General features: G+C 37.1%; 1 protein-coding gene and 1 pseudogene across 1 annotated transcript in view; one reads left to right on the forward strand and one right to left on the reverse strand.

The window, feature by feature from the left end:
* Positions 1-23,267, reverse strand: part of AGBL1 (AGBL carboxypeptidase 1) — a 1,041,995-nt gene that overhangs the window by 887,809 nt on the left and 130,919 nt on the right. The gene's annotated exons all lie outside the window — the stretch shown is intronic.
* Positions 3,147-3,685, forward strand: LOC103105009 (60S ribosomal protein L17-like; annotated as a pseudogene).

Below are 23,267 nucleotides of genomic sequence, written 5' to 3' on the forward strand. Positions count from 1 at the left end.
TCAGAGCCCTTTCCCAAGCCTTCAGGGAGGACCTGCCCTCAGCACAAGGCAGTCTGAAATATACCTGTCCTGTTCAAGTCTCGAGTGAGATCAGGAACCATTGCCCAAGCCTGAGGTTAGACCCTAAGCCCCAGCACAAGGGAGCTCACAGTTCTTTGGGCCTTGTGAGCCATCAGCAGTGCCTGGGGAGATTGTTCAGAAGGTCTTCTGTCTCAGAGGTTTCTCTTAGACCAACCACTATAGATGAGTTACCAAAGAGAAGTGAGGTAATCTGGCAGTTTCCCCTCAGCTCTTCTGTGTTCCTTTTATGAAATCCTCCATCCTCCTTGCCCTTCCCCCTCTTGAGTTGCTCTTTTTTGCATGCTGGATCTATTTTCTTAAGATAATAAGTAGTAGCTATCTAAAATTATCAGCAATTATCATCTGCCATGGGGTTAAGAAATGTCTTTCCAATAAGATCAAGAGTGAAGCAAGGATGCCCATTACCACCACTATTATTCAATATTGTGCTGGCAATGTTAGCTTTAGCAATACTAGAAGAAAGAAATTGAAGGAATTAACGTAGGCAAGGAAGAAACTAAACTATCACTCCATGCAAATGATATGATGGTGTTCTTAGAGAATTCGAGAGAATCAACTAAAAACATAGTTGAAATAATAACTTTATCAAAGTTGCAAGATACAAAATAAATCCACATAAATCATTAGTATTTCTATATATTGCCAACAAAGTCCAATAACAAGAGATAGAAAGAGAAATTCCATTTAAAATAACTCAAGACAATATAAAATGCCTGATAATCTACCTGACAAGCAAATACCTGAATTATATGAACACAATTTTAAAACATTTTTCACACAAATAAAGTCTGATCTGAACTGGAAAAATATTGATTGTTCATGGGTTGGCCTAAGCTAATGTAATAAAAATGACAATTCTATATAAATTAATATATTTAATTAGTGCCAAACAACCAAAATTGTTTTATATAACCAGAAAAATAATAACAAAATTCATATGTAAGAACAAAAGATCAAGAATATCAAGGGAATTAATGAAAAAAATGAAGGAAGGTAGTCTACCAGTTCCATATCTCAAACAGCACTACTGTATTTTCTGTGGAGTAAAACCCTTCTTCTAGATTGATTTACCAAACTTCTCTTAGTGTTGAATATCTTATTCTGTTTACTCATATCTCCAAACAAAGTTTCTGATTTGAATTTTTGTACCAGAGTTAGGCTTTACCCTCTTCAAAACTATCAGATGGGGTATTTGGGTCCTATTTTTCATTTCTAGGGTTCATATTCCAATGACTGCCACCTTTCATTGTGTGTCTGCCCTCAGAACACCGACAAGCTTCCGTGTTCCTGTGCACAGCTCCACAGCTAGTTATCCCTAGTCAGGGTGCAAAGAATTTTATTCCTACTAACAAGAGGCCTCCCTACTCCAGGAACTGCTATGGACTATTGTCACCCTTAAAGCATCTCTACCATAGATACTGAATTTGGGGCTTGTTCATATAAGCCTACACTAACTTTCCTTCCCAGGATGTTTCTCCCAGTGCTTCTGGCTTCAGGTTATCTTTTTGTGTAGTCCTTGGCTACATGAAGAAGCACATAAATCTTTATATTCTTTGACCAACATTTGATTTGTTGCCTTGTTTATATCACTGCTTAAATACATATGGGAGAACTGGGCTCCTCTAAGACCTTGTCATTGTCATCTTAACCAAAAGTATTATTCATGCTCCTTCCACTATATCTCTATCTTTATTTACACATAGCCAAAAATGACACATAGTTCCAGAAGATTCACTAGTTATCAGAATTGATAAAATCAGGGACTATCTATGATAATAAAGTATGCAAAGTTGCCAAATTCCCCCTGGTTGAAAGGGGCAGTTTTTTTTTTTTAAACCCTTTCTTTCCATCTTCGAATCAGGATTTGCTCCAAGGCCGAAGAGCAGTAAAGGCCAGGCAATTGGGTTTAATTGGGGTTAAACCCAGGATTACACAGTTAGGAATTAAATTCAGATTTGGACCCTAGATCTCTTGTTTCTAGGTCTGGCTCTCAATCTACTGAGCCATCTATCTTCCCCCACAGTTTTAACCTACAAAAATGATATTTCAAGAAAATTATGCCAGTTATTCCATGATGCAAGATAAATTGTTACTTGAGGGAGATTCAAAGCAGAGCCAATACTAAAGGATGGTAGGATATGTACCATGAGGGCAAATGATATTGAGCATTTTTCAATGTTACCTTCAATAAGTGCATAAGAAAATTCTGTTCTCTGAGGCCCATAGGTATTTGTTCTGTGATAAGCCATGCCACATTTAAAGACTCTGGTATATAGTAACAGAAAGAACTGAAATTTTTTGAAAAGTTTCTTAGAGCAGACAAAACACGTATTCCATCAAAGCGCTGACTAGAAAGGCAGATACTGGAGTATACTTTGTTAAGATAATTTAGAGCTGTTCAAACCCCAGACGGAGATAAAGAAGGAGCTAGAAAAGCAGAACTAGACAGACAGACAGAGAGGCAGAGGGCTTGGCCTTGAGACAGCCTGTCTGACCTAGACCAATATGGGAGAGACAGGCCATAGCATTTATTTGTCTTGGATTTCCCACAGCCTCTAACAGGACTGAACACATCATTGCTCAACAAATATTTATTAAACACTTACTGTATGCTGGTCCCCTAGGTGCTAGGGATACATATGCAAAAATGATACAGTTTTTGCTCTCAAAGAACTTAAAATAATTGCTTAAATTTCTGTAGGATTAATAATGAATAAAAGTAATGAGAATACAAGACTCAGACACAGTCCAGGGAAGGGGTGAGAGGCACTTACCAGCTGTAGATATCACAGTGTTTGCTGGCACTACAATAGCTACAGCCTGGTATAATCCATGCCTAATTATTACCTAATGGTAATCCCCTTCTTAGGTAACAGAGAAAATACTGGGAAAAACTGAAAATTAAGCCAGATTTCTTCAGGGTCCCCTCTCTCCCTCAGATCCACTATTCTGTGGCCATTTTCTTCTCTTTGAGCTTCTCTCTGAATCCCACTAGTCAGCCATCAAGTTTCCTGAAAGCCTTTGCTCTTCCTCTTCCCTTGAGCCACCCTAGGTAATCATTCAAAATGGTGAGTTATTTTCTTGATCCAAAGAACCATACAAAATGACGCAAGTCAAGGGGCTCAAATCTCCGTGTCCACTTCAAGAACACCCATGAAACAGCCCAAGCCATCAAGGGCATGCATATCCGAAAAGCTACCAAATATTTGAAAGAAGTCACATTAAAGAAACATTGGTACAATGGTGGAGTTGGCAGGTGAGCCCAGGCTAAGCAGTGGGCTTGGACACAAGGTCATTGGCCCAAACAGAGTGCTGAATTCTTGCTTCATATGTTTAAAAATGCAGAGAGTAATGCAGAATTTAAGGGTTTGGATGTGGATTTTCTTGTCATTGAGCATATCCAGGTTAACAAGGCTCCCAAAATGCAAAGATAGACTTAGAGGGCTCATGTGTGAATCAACCCATACATGAGTTCCCCTTGCCATATTGAAATGATGCTTACTGAATAGGAGCAGATTGTTCCTAACCAGATGAAGAGGATGCTCAAAAGAAAAAGATATTCCAAAAGAAATGGAAGAAACAAAAACTTATGGCATCAGAGTAAATGTGACATTATCAAACAAACAAAAGCAAAATGAAAACATTTGTTACAGTAAATATTTTTAAATTATTTCCTTGTAAGTGTTTATCCTTACCATAAAATGTTGGACATGTGTTAGAGCTTTTTTCTTTTTACTTGATGTTTGACTTATATTCACTTTTTAATGGCTAATGATGGTTTTAATGGTTTGAAGGGGCAAGTGGCTTCCAGGCAATATTCCTTGGGTTCATATTCAAAAGGCAATTTGGCTGATACATGTTAGCAATCAGGACAGGGACTGCTAAATCTAAGTGGCACTGAAAATTTTGACAAGCAGAAAAGTTAAGCAAAAGCTTAAGCAGTGACTCTTGAACTCTTTTAAAAAAATTCTCTACGAAACTAGACACATATTTAAACTTTTGGAGAATTTCTAATCACAGGGGAGAAGAACCCAGCCTATCTTTTCAGCCTCATATTACTCCCCATTCCATTCATCCAAGAGGCCTTCTTCACACAGTACATCTTCATTTCCAAGCCTCATGCTCCAAATGCACTCCCTATTAAAATGTTTTATTTCAAGAAAAAAAATGAATCACACTAGCCAGATATCTTCCCAGTCTTTCCTCTTTATTACTGAAACCTGGTGTATGATCCTTTATTCCTACTCTGGTATAAATGACTGATGAACCATTTCAGCTTTTATAGCCCTTTAGAAATCTACACTTATATCAGGGATCAAAGTCTTAAATTCATACTGGAATTTCTGGTACCTCATAGGACGAAGAAAAGGTTTGGGGGATTGTAAGGAATTAGAAAATTTGTGCTGAAAAGAAGATATGATATATGATTCTATTCTCCCTCCCCATTAGAAATTGAAGCAGTATGAAGAAACTAACCTTTTCTATCTTCCTCATCAAAAGTTTCTTTCCTTTTTATCACCTTTTCTCTTGATTTTCCTAAGTGACTGACTTGTTAATCTCTGATAATACCTGCTAATGACTTCAAGTGTTATACTTCCCAGGGGAATTTGCATTTTAAAAGACTACTTATTTATTCAACAAAAATGTATTGAGCATCTCTTAGGTACAAAACACAAGTCTTAATACATGCAATGATATGCAATAAGATCCTTGCCCTTCACTATGATGCCTAATAATAATATGTCATTATTATTGTAATTAACATTTTAACCTGAATTAAGATTTGCAAACACTTTATCACCTAATTTGATCCATACATTATTTCCCTGGTTTGGTACATTCGAAAAGATATTGGATATGAAGTGGAGTGGGTTTAAATTCTGGCTTTGCCACTTATCTGTATGAACTTGGAAAAGTCACTTAACTTTCCTGAGTCTCAGTTTCCTCATCTGTAAAATGAGATTTGAACCAGATGGCCTAGTTCTAAATCTATTATCCCTTATCCATCACTGGATGCATGCAAGTTGTGAGTTATCCCCATTTTATAATATGTAAGCATAATCTATTACACCATAAAAAAGTGGCTCTTATGATTGACTAGTAATCAATCAAGAAACATTCTGGGTAGCTCAGGGGATTGAGAGCCAGGCCAAAGATGGGAGATCCTAGGTTCAAATCTGGCCTCAGACACATCCTAGCTGTGTGACCCTGGGCAAGTCACTTAACCCCCATTGCCTACCTAGCCTTACCACTCTCCTGTATTGGAACCAATACACAGTATTGACTCCAAGACGGAAGGTAAGGGTTTAAAAAAAAAAAAAAGGAACATTTAATAAGCCCCTACTGTGTGTTAAACTCTGGGGTTCAAATACCAAAAGAGAGGGTCTTTAAGAAGTTTGCAGTCTAATAGGAGACAAAAGGAAGTTATAAAGGTGGGGTGGAGATAGGGAAAGGGGCAAGAGGAGAAAGTACCACAGCAACTGAATCAGAAAAGTCCCAATGTAATGAGTATAAACTGTGCAAGTCAAAAAAGTTTAGAGGAAGGAAAGACCCTCCTTGGTGAGGTGAGAAAAACATTTTCTGCAAAGCATTGTAGCAAAATGAGTCTTGAAGAATATTGAAGTAAAAATTAAAACGAGAAAGAAAAAAAGAAAGAAAAATAAAAAAGAGAAGGGGTGGGATATTTAAGACAAAAAGACCAAATTATGGTGGGGGAAAATGAGCATAGGTTTACCCTGTTTATATTTGTTAAATGGTTCCACAAAAACTACTTCAGTTCAAGGGATATTATAAAGGAGAGCGCCATAAAAGCAGCAGCATTTCCCATGCCCTCAGTAAGCTCCCTGGACTGATAAGCAGACTAAAGCTCTGGGCAGTTAGGCTCCTCAGGGCTTACATGCTAGCTCAGATGGTTGTCAATCATATGTCCCGAAGCAGAGGCAATTATCTAGATGCCATTACAGGTGGGTTTTGTGACAATATAATAAGGTTTGGTTATAGGGTATTAATGATGTCACAGCAAAATGATTATCAGGATTATGAAAGGATTATAGTGATTATTAGGATTATGAGAGGTAGCTGGAGTTTGGATGAAGCAATAAGGTCCCTGTAGGAGGCAAGGCAGGAGAGGAAGGCAGGTGCAATGTCTTAGAGAGTCGTCATGTTAGGCTAAGAAATTTGGTTTTTCTTTAGTAGACAACAGGGAACTAGTACAGGCTTCTGGGACAGAATCAAAACGGTAAAAATTTTGGAGGATTAATCTGTTGCTGAGTGTGTGGGTAATGTTAGAATGGGAAGGTTGTAAGTTGAAACAATGTGAGGTCTGGAATAGGATGGTAGCAGTGGGAATGGAAAGGGAAAAAAGACATTACAGATAACATCAAAAATGAATTGACATTGAATTACTAGCTGAATGGCTTTATACATGGGCTTTGTTTTTCTTTTCTTTTCTTTTTGGAGGTGGTGATGGAAGGGAGAAAAAAGAAATACTTATTAATGGGGAAAAACATTTTTAATTACTCAAGGGAGTAGAAACACAGAAGAAAAACAACTGCTTGATTACATGGGTCGAGGGGGATATGATTGGGGATGTAGACTCTAAATGATCATCCTAGTGCAAACATCAACAACATGGAAATAGGCTCTGATCAAGGACACAAGTAATACCTAGTGGGATTGCATGTCAGCTACAGCTAGGAGAGGAGGGAAAGAATATGATTCTTGTAACCAAGGAATAATGTTCTAAATTGACTAATTAAATAAAATTTTCAAAAAAAAATTACTCAAGGCTTGTGAACCAGGAAGACTGACATAACAATGGTTCCATTAACAAAAAATAAAGGGGTCAAGAAGAGAAACTGGTTTGAAGGAGAAAACTTAAAGATGTTGAATTTGAGATGATAGTAGCACATACAAATGGAAAATTTGAACTGAAGCTCAAGAAGGGTTTAAGACTAGAAATAGAAAATCTTAAATCTATATGTCTCACTCTGATTTCAATACCTTAGATGTGGGAGCTGAAGCTAAGAGACTGAATGGAAGGTCAAGGAGAGAATGACTTCATAGAAGCTATATTATCTTAGATGGGTCTTTAAAAAATTTAAAGAAGAGATAGGTGAGGTGGGAAGAAGCAAGAAGAGGAAAGAAAGAAAGGGACATCTTGGGGACAAGATAACAATTTATTTGCAAAAGAGACAGAAGAGGAGCAGTTAAAAAAGACAGCCAAAACTGTGCAAAGTCCTTGAGGGCAAAGAGAAAAAGGGTTTCTAGATTAAAGGTCAGTGACACCCTTCATGATAACAGTTTTAATTTAGACAGGAAACAAACAGTTCAATTTATGTTTCTTTATCTGTAGTTGAACAAATAAATAGTATTATTTCATGAGCTACACCAATTAGACTAAGCAGTGGAAAGTATTCTTAATTGTCACCAAAAAGCAATTCACCTTATTTCTGCTCAGTAGCTAAAAATAAAGAGTCTAAAGTTCCTGCTGCTTCTTCCCATTGCTTTTGGCCTCTTATCTCTGTCCACACCCCATTGTATTGCAGCAACAATTTTGCCAACAAAAAGGATAGAAAAGCTTAAGCTACTAGCATTTCATTGATTAAGAAACAATAAAATTATTTTCAATTCAGCAGTCTCCAACATATAATGTGAGTACTAAGGCCATCACAATGAGTGCCTTTTAGGGTGCTAGACTGCCATCTTCTGGAAATGAAAATACCATGTTTACTAATCACTCATCTCCTGGAAACTAACCCTTAATGGGGCAGATTATGGGTAAACTGTTTAAGTTGCTTTGACTGAAGTCATGAAATCGCTAGTCTCAAGCTCTGAATTTCCTGAAGGGGTCTAGATTTCTTTCAGTGTCAATTGTACAGTATACTTTTTTTTTTTCAAAGTAGAAAAATATATTGATTTTATATACTATGACAATTATACATTGTGGTTACAAAAATCATATTCTATTACTCCCTCCCCTCACCCCAACCCTCCCATTGCCAACATGCAATTCCACTGGATATTACATGTGTCCTTGATCAGAACCCATTTCCATGCTGTTGATGTTTGCAATAGGAGGTTCATTTAGAGTCTACATCGCCAATCATATCCCCTGACCCATGTAATCAAGCATTTGTTTTTCTTCTGTGTTTCTACTCCCATTGTTTTTTCTCTGAATGTGGATAGTGTTCTTTTTCATAGATCCCTCTGGGTTGTTCCAGAACATACAGTATACTTTCTAATTTGTGCATTTTCAAGGGTTGTATCTATTAATAAATCAACTGAAAAAAATATTTATTCAAAATGTTCACTATGAGAAGCACCATGCTAAATCCTCAAAGAGCATATATATATATATATATATATATATATATATATATATATATATATATTCCAATCCTAAAAAAGAGCACATATTCTACCAGTGAAAACAACACATAGACATACAGTTCTGTAGAAAATGTATATGAAGAAGGTGCTAGTTAATTGTTGAGTAAGGCACTAGTAGTGGATGGGGTGGCAAATAGATATAATATTTCTGCTACTTCCTTTTCTTGAGTTACAGTAAAGTTGTTGGCTACATTGGTCATGTTTGCAAGACAGTAGAGAAATTTACAAAGCCCACATAACTATCAAAACCCCTATTGTATCTTCTCATTGCCCTCAGGACCCTTTCTGAATCCTAATATTCTAAATGTAAGAGAAAAAGGAGAAATATCTTGTTAATCTAACTAGTCACACTTTTAGACTATCTGCCTAAGAAATCAGATCACTGTCTGAGAACTTCTTCAAATTCAATGTCCTTTGATAAAGGTATGATTTCAAAGCAAAGTGAATCTGTAGAAGGGAGACTGTATAGAAGACCACAGTTTATGCTTAGAGAATTGTTGCTTAAGGAGCATCAGGCAATTCCACCTTCATTGAACAGAATAAAAAAAGAGTCCTAAATTGCATAGCTAATGTCACAACTATCAGCTTTGTCAGTATCATACTATATGAAATTGAGTAATTTCCTTCATGGGAGGACCCACCACTCCAGCACATCAAAAAAACTGGAGTTGGCTTTTTTTGAAAGCTATAACTGTTAGCAATGGTTGTAGAAGCTTTCAATAAATTGTGAAGTATTTTAAATTGATTACTACAATATACAAAAAAGAAGAATCAGAAGCAATTTAACCCAATAGTTCAGTGTTCAATTAATTTGAAAAAAATTATCTTGGAGAAGAGCTCTCTATTTGCCAAAACTTATAGGAAAAATTGAAAAGCAGTTGGCAGAAAATATATTTAGACCAACATCTTATACCATATGCTACAATAATCTCAAAATAGATATATTACCTAAATATTAAAAATCTTTGTTAAGAGTCCAAAATCTCAGATCTATAGGGAATTAAGGCAGCTATTTAATACCAAGAGTCATTCCTCAAACAATGTGATAGTAGGAAGTGAACAAAATGTTCTCAAAAGTATTTTAGCAATTAATAATCATATGTTTACCCTATTTAAAATTTATTTTTTTAATAATTTTTTTAAAAACTGAGATTTGAGGGAAGAATCAATATCGAAGATGCTGTAGAAAGACAAAATATACTAATACACTGCTGGTGGAGCTATGAACTGCTCAAGAGGTTTAGGAAAGCAGATTGTAGTTGTTTTAAGACATTTAAGAATAAAATGTCTAACCTCCTTGAACCAAAAAATCCCACTACTATCAACATTATTTTCCCACAAGAAATAGAAAGAAAGGCTAGTAATATGCAAAATTTTCCATAGTAGTACAAAGTAGATCCCATCAATTTGGAAACTGATGAACAAAAAAATTTTAAATTCTACTTTTGGTCTTAGTATCTGGTCTAAGACAGAAGAATAACAAAAACTAAGCAATTTGGGTTAAGTGACTTGCCTAGAGTCACACAGCTAGAAAGTGTCTGAGACCAGATTTGAACCCAGATCTTCCTAACTCCAGGACTGGCACTCTATCCACTGTGCTACTAGCTTCTCTGGAAATGGTTTAAAAATTGCAGTGAATAGAATCAAGTATTACTTAGTAATATGAAATAATGAATATGAAGAATCCAGAGAAGCATAAGAAGACTTAAATGAGCTGATAAAAAGCAGTAAAAGCATAACCAGGATAAAATACCCAATAAATATAAAAATATAAGTAAAACAAAAAGAAACTGAATCTGTGATTATAATGACTGAGCTTGACCCCAAAGAAGAAATTTTTTATGGTACCTCATTTCCTTTTTTGCACATGTAAAGGATTATGGTTGTACAAGATTGACTCTGTTATGTGTTGATTGATGTATTGGCTAGTTTGCTTAACTATTTTTGGTCTATATATATTTCTTTTTAATTCTTTTGTACCAGGGATTTCTATCTGAGTAAAGGGAGAAAGCTATATCTGCAAATGAATATAATGTAAAAACAAATTTGGCAATAGAAATCTTGAATATGTGAAGGGGATATAAGAAGATTTCATAATATTGCCTATTTCAGAGTAGAGGTTCCAACTCCATCTAGATAAATATACAGGAAACTTAACTATATCAAACAATGGAAAAACTAGGTATTGGGGAATTTTCCTTTAACCTTATCACAACATGTAAACCAATGATTAATCAATTTGATAAGACTGTAGGGCTTTGAACTATTGAATGATGCAACCCAGAAAACATCTATCTCCCACCTACCAATGGAAACTATGTTTTTTTCTTGATCTTTGGTAAGTGAGATACCAGAGATGGAAATAACTAGGTTACAATTTTGTAAACTTAGGAAAATGAAAAAATATTGAGGTCCCACTGGTGTTGTTTCAACATCCTCTAGAGTGACAGATTGATAGCAGTGTTTTTATAGGAAACTGAGAGATAACTCGAGGACAAATAAGGCACAATATCATTTAATTAATCTCAAAATATCTCCGTTTCTTCTTATCAGGTTATTACCAACTTCATATACTATATTGGTACAGAGTAACTGTCCCCTCTGTTTTCACATATAGAACATATAATTTCACATATATATGGTATGGTTTTTAAAAACTATTCAGAATCATAGAGTAGGTAAGGAAAATAAGGAATCTTGTTGATTTATAGAACCATTGTTTTTCTGAAAGAATAGAAAAGAGGGACTTCTATAGCAGAATATAGTTATTTAATAGGAGTTTAATGGCTAATAATAATCTTTTATAGCCTGGGATTTAATCAGTTAAATATCAGATTCCTACCAAAAACAATAATGTGTTCCCCAAATGATATTCAAGTTATCCAAAATAGAATACAAATCTTTATTTTAATTTAGGTTATATCCCAGATCTATCCCCAAATCCTGGATTAGGAAATCCATATTTTGTTATTCGGCCTACTCTGTACTTGAAATGTATTTTGCCTATGGGTTTCATGGATTGTATAAGCTAGAACCACTAGCAAAAGGAGAAGTCTATCATTTGTCTATATAAACAGACACAGACAGAAAGAATTGGAGTGTTAGTCACCCTCACCAGTTTCATGGAGAAAATATTCATTGAATATCTGTAAAAGGGGACAACTAGGTGGCTCAGTAGATTGAGAGCTAGACCCAAAGACAAGAGGTCCTGCGTTCAAATATGATCTCAGACACTTCCTAGATGTGTGACCCTGGGCAAGTCACTTATGTGATAGAGGCTGGCACTAAAGAAAAAAGTGCCAGACTGAAGAGTATATGAAATTGATCACTTCGAAGGGGGAGGGGCCCCAGGAGTGAATTTCCTGAGAGAAGACTCTGACTAGGAGAGCTGTGAAGGCCTCTCTGTCTTGAGAGGTGGAAGAGAGAAGGTAGATAAAGACTTTCTCCTGAGTATTACCCACTTTTCCTGCTGGTGACTGGAAATCTCCCCCTCTCCCCCATCACTTCCCAATTGAAGGGACTTTCTGAAGAGAAACTTGAACAGACTTTACCTCAGCTCCTGTTGCCCAGGGGTGAGTCTACCTGACTTTCTCTCAGGGAGCTCAGGCTGCTAAGGCCTGAGTTCCCCCCAAAACTTGAGGAGGGAGGAAAAGGGTTTAGATAGAGACAGAGACCCCCTTTTCCCACTTTCCCCCATTGCCTAGCCCTTGCCACTCTTCTGCCTTGGAATCAATTCACACTATTGATTTAAAGATGGAAGGTAAAAGTTGTTGTTGTTGTTGTTGTTTATTAATGAAAATCTTGGAAGGAAAACAGGGTCAACACCATCTGGAATGCCTAAGCCCAACAGCTTCTACAAATCACAGTTGCTCAGGAAAATATACTATGCCTTCAATCCAATCCAATTATATTTAATTCATTAAGAATTTATTAAGAATTCCTAGGAAACTGATAGCATTCTAGGAAATGGGTATGCAAAGACAAAAACTAAACAATGCCTTCTCTCAATGAGATTATATTCTGCTAAATAAGAGTTTGTGCACCAAAAATTAAGTCATAACTATTTAGAGAATAAATAACAGTAATTTTGAGAGGTAGTTTTTTTACAGGAGAATGCATTTGAACTGAATCTTAAAGTATCTAAGCATTTCTGAAGGCAGAGGAGGGTGAGTTTCCAGGTAAGGGATACTACCTGAACAAAGGCATTGAGGTAGAAGATGAGAAATAGTAAGGAAAACAGTTTGAGTACCAGATTGTAAAGAATTTTAAATAAAAAAATCGATGGATTTGTGTTTGATCCCAAAAGAAATGAGAAATCAGTGATGATTCTTGAGTAGGGATGTTATAGAGACTGAATTGTGCATTAGGGGTATGTTATTAGCCCTTAAGTTTCTAAGAGAAATAGTGATATCACAGGCTGATGTCTCAACTTGCCCATGAATTGGATTTAAGTGAAGCAAAATAGCACAAAATTGTCAGTCTCATTCTCTCTTCCAGAATCACTGAAGTTCAATGATGAGACAAAAGTCATGACTACTGGTGTATTCTGGTGTATACTGGTGTATTAGTGTATTCAAGGTCTGACCAAGTTCTAAGTGTTCCATAGTCCCTGCTTCAATTGCCTTCAAAGCTGTAAAAACAAATTGTTCTCATTTACCCATTGCACTTGGGGAAGTCTTCACATGCTTGGAGTAAACATCCCCCTAATTCACCAATGGGTTTGAAGCTTGTAGGTTACCTTCAATCTGGTTTAAGACATTTGCAGTATCTATTTTATTGGGGAATAGCCACTGGGAATACTATCCTTTCTTGGAGACAGGTGAAAGTTGGGTGACAGGAAGACACCAAAGGTAGAATGGCAACCTTGAAAAGGGCTCAGTGAGCCCCCACGCTAGTGGTGTTAGTCTTTCATGAAAACTCCATAAACCCCATTTAGAATTTGTACTTAGTTGTGTGAGGATAGGTTTTAAAGGGAAGAGACTGGAGATAAGAAGACAAATTTGAAGACTATTGAAATAGTTTAGAGATGAAGTAATGAAGGCCTAGATTAAGGTACTGGATGTGTGAATAAAGAAAAGGGAGTGGGGTCTGAAAGGATAGGAGAACTAGATATGCCTATAGGAAGCATTTGTGGATAGAGAGAAATTGAATATTAGAGAAAAGAAGAATGACAGAAGGCAGGGGGTGTCCCTGAAGAAGAACCATGAGATGAAGACCATGGGACAAAGAGAAGGACTGACATTGGTCAATGTAAGATTCATTTCTTTCCTTAATACTGGAGGACAAGAAAAGAGAGTGGGATGATGTCAAGGGGATTTGCAGTACATAATTGAGAAGAAAAGGGCTGTCTGGGGTAATATAATCAGTATGATAAAATGTCATCTAGGCATATATGAACATGCCCAATTCTCCTAAGATGGAGGGTCTATATGAAGTCTTTTAACATGTCTAGACTGCCTAACATAGAAGTTTCTTTATTTCCTACCATTTGGGTGAGGGTAACCTCCTTTAACTGGCTATGTCTTTAAAGCTGCCAAAATTGGGGCAGCTAAAGAACCAGGCCTGGAGACAGAAGTTCTTGGGTTCAAATCCAACCTCAGACATGTCATAGTTGTGGGACCTTGGGCAACTCAATCAACCCCAATTGCCTACTTTTTTTTACCACTCTTCGGTCTTAGAATTGATATATAATATAATTTCTAAAACAGAAGGTAAGAGTTGTTTTTTTTTTAATAAAATAATACTGTCAAGACTGAGTCATTCTCTCTCTTTCTGTTGCTTTTCTTTTTGGCCACTAATCAGATTTCACCAGAGAAGGAAAAAATCACAATTCATCTATGAGCTAATTCACTGAGAGGTGTGACAGAGGCTTCTTTCACTTGCTTCCTCTTTTACCTGACTCTGAAAAATGAACCTAGAGGTGTTTGTTTCTATTATGAATTGTTTGTCCTCCTCAGTTTCAAGTGCCAAAGATGATTCCATGAAAACTGGGAGTCCAAGCCACAGTGACCTTGGAGATTGGACTGAAGATAGGATGATGTGACTAGCCAGTCCAACAGAGAAGTCCTGAAAAGCCAAGGATGTGGGACCTGAGCCCAAGGTGGAGTATAGACCTAAAGTTGGGACTCTGGTCTTTAGGAATTGAGCTAAGCTATGAACCTAATTCCCTTGAGGTAGTGAAAGAGGGAAGAAGGATTATACCTCCCAAATGCTAGGAGACTAAATTTGTATATTTTTATTGTATCTTTCAGAGTAAATACTTCTTTGTAAAAATTAACAATTTGTGTGGCTAATGGAACTGAGAGTACAAGGTACCGCTCCACTCCCTGCTCCATTTGTAGAAGCACCATTAGTGGAGGCTGGAGCCATTTGCAAAGAACCTAGACATCCTCCCCCCATTCCACTTAAGGATACTGGAGAAGCCTTGGGGAAATGGTAAAATCTAAATACCTGGCTCTCAAGTGTTATGGGGCAAGGGCAAAAATATAAGAAGAAGTCTACTGCTAACTGGGAGAAATGGGTTTGGAAGGTCTTAGAAAGAAGAAAAGGTTTAGAATGGATGCAGAGGGCAATTGGCCTTAAGAGCAGGGCAGGTATTATGACTGGGACCAATGGGTTAATGAGAGTCTCTTGCAAAGTTTTTGAGTGTCTGAAATTTAAACTTAAGCAGTACCAAAGGTAGAAGGATAATATAGTTAGGCAACAAGTTGGCAGAAGAGGCAAAAGGACATTTGCAAGTGATTGAACACATAGTCACTGTAACATAGTCACCCAGAAATGCCATCTGGTAAAGAACTGGTCTCCTGTCTGGCATTAGAGGAAATAACAGAATGAAAATATATATATTTCTGAGGCGAGGGGGCCTAAGGGAAGTGGATGACAAATGGATCTAACTAATCACCATTTTTAAAGGACAGGAAGAGAAAACAGAAACATGGGAACTGGATGGGATCTGCAATACACACATGTACACACAAAGTCTGAAGCCAACATATGCAATAAAGGGAGAACTAGATGCTATTCCCAACTTTTCCATTTTTCCCTAGGAGAAGGAAGGAAGGAAGGAAGGAAGGAAGGAAGGAAGGAAGGAAGGAAGGAAGGAAGGAAGGAAGGAAGGAAGGAGGGAAGTAAGGAAGGAAGGAAGGAAGGAAGGAAGGAAGGAAGGAAGGAAGGAAGGAAGGAAGGAAGGAAGGAAGGAGGGAAGGAAGGAGGGAGTAAGGGAGGGAAGGAGGGAGGGAGGGAGGGAAGGTGAGAAAGAGAGAAGGAGGGAGGGAAGGAAGGGAGGAAGAAACATTTGGTGTGCAGGCTACAAAGGGCTTTATAAGCTAGTCCTAGACACAGTAAGGAGTCACTGAAATCAATTGAATAGGAGAGTGACATGGTCAGATCTGTGCTTAAGAAAAATCACTTTGGTAGAAGCCTTAAAGTGTCTACAATGGAAAGAGACGAAGTAGGGAGACCAATCAAAAAGCTCATGCAATAATCTGGAAGTGATGAGGGCTAGAATTAAGGTCATGATTGCATGAATAGATAGGAGATGGTCAAATGTTCTTAGAAAGGTGGTGGGGGAGGGAAGAAATGCCCAAATGAAACTTCAACAAAAGCCGAGGATCTATAAACACTAAAACACACAGACATTGATACAAAATGGACATTCTTCCACTTAAAAAAAAAGACTTTAATATTTTAATTGCATAAGAGGCCAGCAAGACAATAGACCTGTCTCCATTGCCTAGACTGCATTTTTGCATGTCTCTAGTCAATCACAGATGTAAGATTTCCTAAGGAGTATGGAAAGTGAAAAATACTGATTACTGTAAGGGAACATAGAGTGATTTACAAAGAGCTTCTTTTCTTGTCATCTGTCTGGAAATGGCTTAGGTTTTAAGGGAGTCCAAGGGAAAAAGCTTCTGTCCATCCTTAGCTGAGCGTGATAATACCCTAGTGGAAGGACTTTATAGGATTCCAGCTGAAAATTAGCCCGGCCAGTGACTGAAGGTGACAAAAGCTTGCAGCTGCCCATCTTAGAGTAAGCCCAGTTGATCAACCTCTCCAATGGACATGCCACACCCTACAACAGAGGAGTCTGCCCTACACTATCCAGCAACAACTAGCCAGTGGCAGAGCAGCCTTCTCAGCAGCCATGGACTCTGGTAAGGAGCCAGTACAACCACTGAGTGACCTCCCAGCTCAGCCCAGCTCAGCCTCAAAAAGGCTTTCCCAGCAGAGACATCTCTTCCTAAGAAGAGCAAACCCAGCTCACCTTTGGTTCAATGGAGAAACCACAACCAATTTGCTGGAGTGGGGAGTTTAGAGTGTGCACGTTTTGTCTATATGTGCCCCATTATCACTGGATGTTGGGTTCCTGCCCACTCATTCTTCCTCCTAGACTAAGTGAACTAAGACTAGGTAAGTGTGTCCCTAACTTCAAGGGAAAATATTTTTATTAGTGTTCTTGCTATGTTATTGAGTAAATATCTTTGCTAAGGACCTAATAAGCTATTGACTTATTAATAATAATAAGCTATTGATTCAAGGGGATCACACTAGCTGTGGAATATGGGCTGGTGTTCAGAGGATAGATACTGAAAGGGGGACTGTGAGCACTGCTAGGCACCCCTCTAGGGAGCCAAGCAGGCAATGGCAATGTGATTCAGCTGAGTGAGTCCCAAGGGGTAGGTTATTATCAAGTAGAAATAGGAAGATCTGGCATTGGATATAATATGTGGAACAAGGGACAAGAAGGAATCTAGGACAATATTAAAGTTTCAAACTTAGAATATCAGAAGGATTGTAGTACCATTGACTTAAATAGGAAAGTTTAGAATAGGGAAAGGTTTGGGGAGAAAAATCAAAATATCAAAATATCAAAAGATATTTGGGCTCAGGAGTATCAGGTGGAATGTTCAATAGGCAAAACTAGTCATAGACTAAAACTCAGGGGAGAGATTGAGGCTGGATGTGTAGATCTGTTAGTCATTTGCAAAAAGATATTAGTTAAGACATTGGGAGCTGATAAGGTTACTGAGAGAATTTAAAGAGAAAGAGGAGCCTAAAAGTTAAATCTGGGGAAAATTCACAGTTAGGGAAATATCATGTGGATGACAAAACAACAAAAGAGGCTAAGGAGCTTTTACATAGGTAGAAGGAGAACCACATAATAGCACAAAAATCAAAAGAAGAAAGAATATTAAGTAGCAAAGCAAGTCACGGATATCAAATAAAGCAGACAATTCAGAAAGAATGGGAACTGGGAAAAAAACACCCTGAAATTTGGCAATTAGTAGGTATTTGGTAACTTTAGAAAGTAGTTCAGCTGAAAAGACAGATTGCAAAGGGTCAATGCAGGAGTGAGAGGAAAGGAAGTGGAAGCAGCACACAAGGATATGTTTATCTAGGAGTCTGGCTGAGAAGAGAGAAGTGCTATAGCATGATAACATGAGGGGGTGGTGAGGTTTAGTGAAGATTTTTTAAGGGGAATATTGGTAAATCTAAGGTCTGTATGAAGTCAGTAGGGAAGAAATAAAATTTAGTAGTAAGAATGAGGATTATAGAGGAAAGAAGATTATGCAAAATATAAAGGACTTGCCTGGGCTCCTTTCTCTTGACCTAATTGATTCCCTATACCATCCCAATAGAATCTATTCAAAAGCAGAAAGAAGATAATGAAAATATAAATTCATAAACTGCTAGAGAAGATGGGAGAGGGGATGGGAACAACTGTATACATACAGGGATTGACCTAGGCAAGGAGAAGGCTGACCTTTTTATCAGAGTCTAGAAAAAAAGAAAGTGAGAGTGGGAGATGATGTCAAGGGATTTTGAGATGAAGAGAATGAGAGAAGAGAAAGCTCACATTGAATGGACTAAATTTTCTGAATAAAGTAAGAAGCAAATAACTCAGTTGTTAAGCAAAGGAAAAGGGAAGGTGTATGAGGCTTGAGATAGAAAGAAGGTTTTTAATAGATTCTGTTAGGATGATATAGAGAATCAATTAGGTCAAGAGTAAGGAGCCAAGACAAGCCCATCTAATGGCTATTGAGTTTGGTAGTTGAATTTCAACAAGGCCCTTTGAATTGAATACTGAGATGCTAAGCCAGTAGCCTCTCAGACTGAGTATCTCAAGGACTACAGTAATTAGTGTTTCATTTGGACTGAATCCTACAGGATGATAAAAATGTCATATTTCCAAAAAGAAACAAAAAATGAGATAGGGAAAATACAAATTGGGAGAAATGTAGACAGTAAGCTTGAGAAAAGTATCCTCACTTGGCATAAATTGCAAAAGGTAATTAGAAAATCATTCATACCACACATGCAGTTCTCTTTCATCTATCAAATTTGTATAAGGATGTTTTCTCTCCCCACTTCGGTCATGTTGGAAGAAAAGAGAGAGTAAGAATCATAGTAATAACTCTTTAAGGTCAAAGGGACCTTCTTAAATGACTTCCAGCATTGGTCAAAGCTTAAATTTTGTTTTCCAAAGCAAAAGAATCTCAGAATGACTCCCTTGTCCTTTGTTAACTACAAAATTAACTCATATTTCTAATTAAATCAACCTTACTCTATCAAGATTCACTTGTAAATAAATTATTCTAGTGCCTTCAGGGTAAAGATAGTATCTTATTTTGTCTATTTGTACCCTATGGTGGTATCTAAAACACATGATACATACTCACTAAATATTTGTTAATTTATGGATTTATCTTTAGCTTTAAAGATCTATATATAGAGAAAGACTGTCTCAATGCTTCCATTTTTCTTTGTATCACTTGGTTTAGCATAGTTCTTGGCATGTATGATATAAATGTTTATCCATTACATTTATAGAAATCTCTCCTATACATCATATACATATATACACATTATATATACATACATACATATATATGTAAAATTGTCAACTATATATCTAATGGGGGCAGCTAGGTGATTCAGTGGATAAAGCTCTGAGCCTGCAATCAGAAAGACCTGAAACAAATTGAAATCCAGCCTCAGATACTTACTAGTTGTGTGGCCTTGGGTAAGTCATTCAAACCCATTTGCCTCTGTTTCCTCATTTGTAAAATGAGCTGGAGTAGGAAATAGCAAACAACTCTAATACCTTTGCCAAGAAAACCACAAATGGATTGAACAAAACATGCTTAATACTACTAATCCTAGAAGCAGCTAGATGGCACAATGTATAGATTGCTGAATCTAGAGTCAGAAATCCTGAATTCAAATCAAGCCTCAGACATATATTAGTTGTGTGCCCTGGATAAGTTACTAAGCACACTGTCTACTTCTACCTCCTCATCTGCAAAATAGAGGTAATAATAGCATGTATGTCTAGAGTTGTAATAAGAATAAGATAATATTTGTAAAGCACTATGTAAACTTCAAAATACTATATAAATGCCAACCATTATTTTTATGACTATACTAAGTATATTGGGCATCATATGCCTAAGATTCTCCAAAATCTCTTTCTGTATCTCATCTTAAACCCTAAATACAGAAGACATTTTTGGTTCCACATGAATCTGCTTGAACATGAAAAATTTCTTTTCATAGCATGAGGTCCATGAACTACAGCTAAGAAATCTGATAGAACAGTTTCATTTTCTTTCTTTTTATCTTTTCCAAAAGACTTACTCAGCTTCTCTGCTTTGGTGAACAGATAGTGAGCAGGTGTAGGAATACAGGAGAGAAAATATGAATACAAATTTGCCTGAAGACTAGGTGACAGATAATGCCTGAAAAAATTTGGTATATGAATATCAGTCAATTTATTTAAAAAGCATTTATTAAACATTGACTGTGCTCTAAGAAATGGGCTAAATGATGGGGACACAAAGAGAATTAAATAAATAAATAAGTCTCAAAACCCACTTCCTAATGGAGGAGGCAATATGCAACTAATTAGATATATACAAGAGATATAAACTAGGTGGAAAGTAAGGAGGGAGGAAAAGCATCCTACAGAAGATGGGATTGGATTGGATTCTTAAAGAAAGGCAGTAATTCTAAAAGACAGAGTTGAGGAAGGAGAGTTAGCCCAAAGTGATGGAGTATCATGTGAGAAGAAGAGCAAAACTTGTGTACCTGGATCATAGAGTGTATGGAGGGGAGAAGAATAAGGACTGGAAAGGTAGAAAATGGTCTTTTAAAGGATTTTAGAAGATAAAAAGAAGACTTTGTTTGACCCTGGAAGCATTAGGAAGTCTCTCTTCTACTAAGGGAAAAGAGAAAGAGTTGACATGGGCAGAACTAGCCTTTAGGAAAATGAGGTTAGCAGTTGAATGGAGAATGTATCTAAGTTAGGTGAGAACTGAAAGGAAACCTCTAATAATAGCCTCTAACCTCTAATAGCCTTCTAATTAGGCTCTTAAAGTAGGTCAGGCAACTACAATATAAATGAAAACATCATTTAAATTGAGTTGAACTCTAAGAAAAAAAAAGTCAATCATGGCTTGGAGAAGAGCTAACAAAACATACCGTGTTCCTCATGGCAGACGTGAACACTACTGGGACAGAATATTGTTTACATTGTCAGATAAGGGCCAGTTTTGCTTAATAGTTTTGGGGATTTTTTTGAATATAAGGGAGGGTTCACTTAGAAGGGGATTGGGAGAATACTGGTGTAAAAGCCAAAGACATCAATAGAACAGTAAAAAAAATAAAAATAAAAACAAAAAACAAAAAACCCAAAGTTCTATTACCTCAACTTGCTAAAAATCCATGTCCTGCCATGATAAAAGAAGAAAAATCAAGAGAAAAAAGTCAACTGGAGAGGAAACAGTAGTATTCTTACAGTTCCTCTTGCTTCAAAAAAGCAAATTGTTTTCCCTTTTCCCATCTAACTCCATCTTACACCTCAGATTTCCATGTGATCAGAGAAACACCCATAGGAGGATGGGGTGAGAAAATCTTAAAGCTCCTCAGGCTCCCTGATGTGTTTAGGCTGCCTGCTGACAAAGCAGATCCATCAGTTTCAAAGGAGTCAGAGGGCTGCATAAACTTCCTGCAGGAGAGACAAAAATTTAAGATTTTTCTTAAATCAGCTAAGGCTGGAAAGGGGTTGTAGTATTAAGAAGTGAATATATTCAATTTTGCTAAGATTTTGACTAATCCCAGACCCTCTAGGGCTATCCTCTCTGCCCTCTGATCTTGGTATGTTACTAAAGGCTGTGGAAGATTCAGATATTGTATTTGCTGAACCACTTCCATCAAGCAGGCATTTCAGGGGGTGATGGCTGTGCAAGATTACAATTTTCAGCAAAGAGGGGCTGTTCATTCAAGAAGCCAGCAGTTTAAAGGGCAATAATGAGAAAGCATTATATCTGTGGATAATAATAAGATCCCTCAAGGACATTTGCCCTTCATTCCAGTTCCTGCTCCAGGGTCAAGTGTCATGAATATAGCTAAGGCCATCTGTGACAGCTTGTCAGTCACATCCAGATTAAAGGGCTAGAAGGATCATAGTCAAATGGGATTCTTAACAGATTCATTACCCAGGGCAGTCTTGGCATGACAGCATAAGAACCCAATCTCCACACCTAAAGGTCACAGAGAGGAAGAGAAAGAATTGGAAATGTCATGGTTACACGGCACAGACGGCACCAACAACAACAGGCAAGTTCATCTCAGGTTGCTCCTGGGATTGTTGAGAACGTACAAACACATCCAGGATAGTTCTGGGATACCCTGTGGCCCAAAAGGTTTCTATGTGTAACTAATTTGAGATAAACCAAGCAGAGAATGAAGGAACAGAGTCTGGGTGAGTAGGATACATTTATTTGCCACTTGTAGAAATCTAATTCAAATGAAAGATGTATTCCTATACATAGTAAGATGCTACCCAATTTTTTTTTTTTTTACAAGCTATGCGACCCTGGACAATTCATTTTGACTTTCCTGAGTTTCAGTTTATTCACCTAGAAAATAGGGATAAAAAACCACTGATTTTATAGGGTTATTGTGTGAATCAGTTGATATAATTATTTAGACATTTTACAAAATTTTAAATGATATGTAAACTTTAGCTGTTATAATCCTCATCACCTTCTTCATCATCATTTAAGTTTGCAAACTATAAAATCACCAATGTCTACCAAATCACAGACCTAAAACTGGTCCTGGAAGGGTAATTCATTTGGTTGTGGTTTATAAGACATTCTGCTTCCAGTCAAAGTAAGGAAAGCTAGCATTTCATTCTTTTTATGTGTAGCTTATCCCAGACAGAATACAAATATAACAAAACCAGCAAGAAAATGTAAGCAAGTACGGCCTGCATGCCTGGCTCAGAGTCAAAGAATAATATAATTCTTTTTTCTGTAGTAACCTCTCTTTTCAAACTGCTCTCAATACTTTACATATATTGCATCATTCATTCATCCTTAGAGAAATAAGGGCCAGGTAGGAAATGAGCTATTTTGCCTATTTTATAAATCCTGAAACTGAAGGGACCAAGACATTGTATAAATGCTACTTCTGAAATGAAGATGGAAATCTATGATGCCCAACAGTTGAGTATGTTCAATTTTGTAAAAATTATAGTTGCATTTAATACAATAGAGTCCCAGAATACATGGGGGGATATATTCTAAGAACTACTGTGGATGGCTGAAACCAAGAATGGAAGGGAACACCTGTTAAACCCATTCAAATGTGCTCTCTCTCCTCTCTCCAGCCTTTGACTTCATGCTCACAGGTCTCCCATTCCCCCACCAAAAAAAGTGAAAGCAGAAGGGCTGATGCTCTTTGCTTCCCAGAGACTGGTTGACTATTAATTGATAAAGGAAATCATTGAT

Source organism: Monodelphis domestica, chromosome 1 (assembly GCF_027887165.1).
Source record: "Monodelphis domestica isolate mMonDom1 chromosome 1, mMonDom1.pri, whole genome shotgun sequence".
NCBI classification, from domain to species: Eukaryota; Metazoa; Chordata; class Mammalia; order Didelphimorphia; family Didelphidae; genus Monodelphis; species Monodelphis domestica.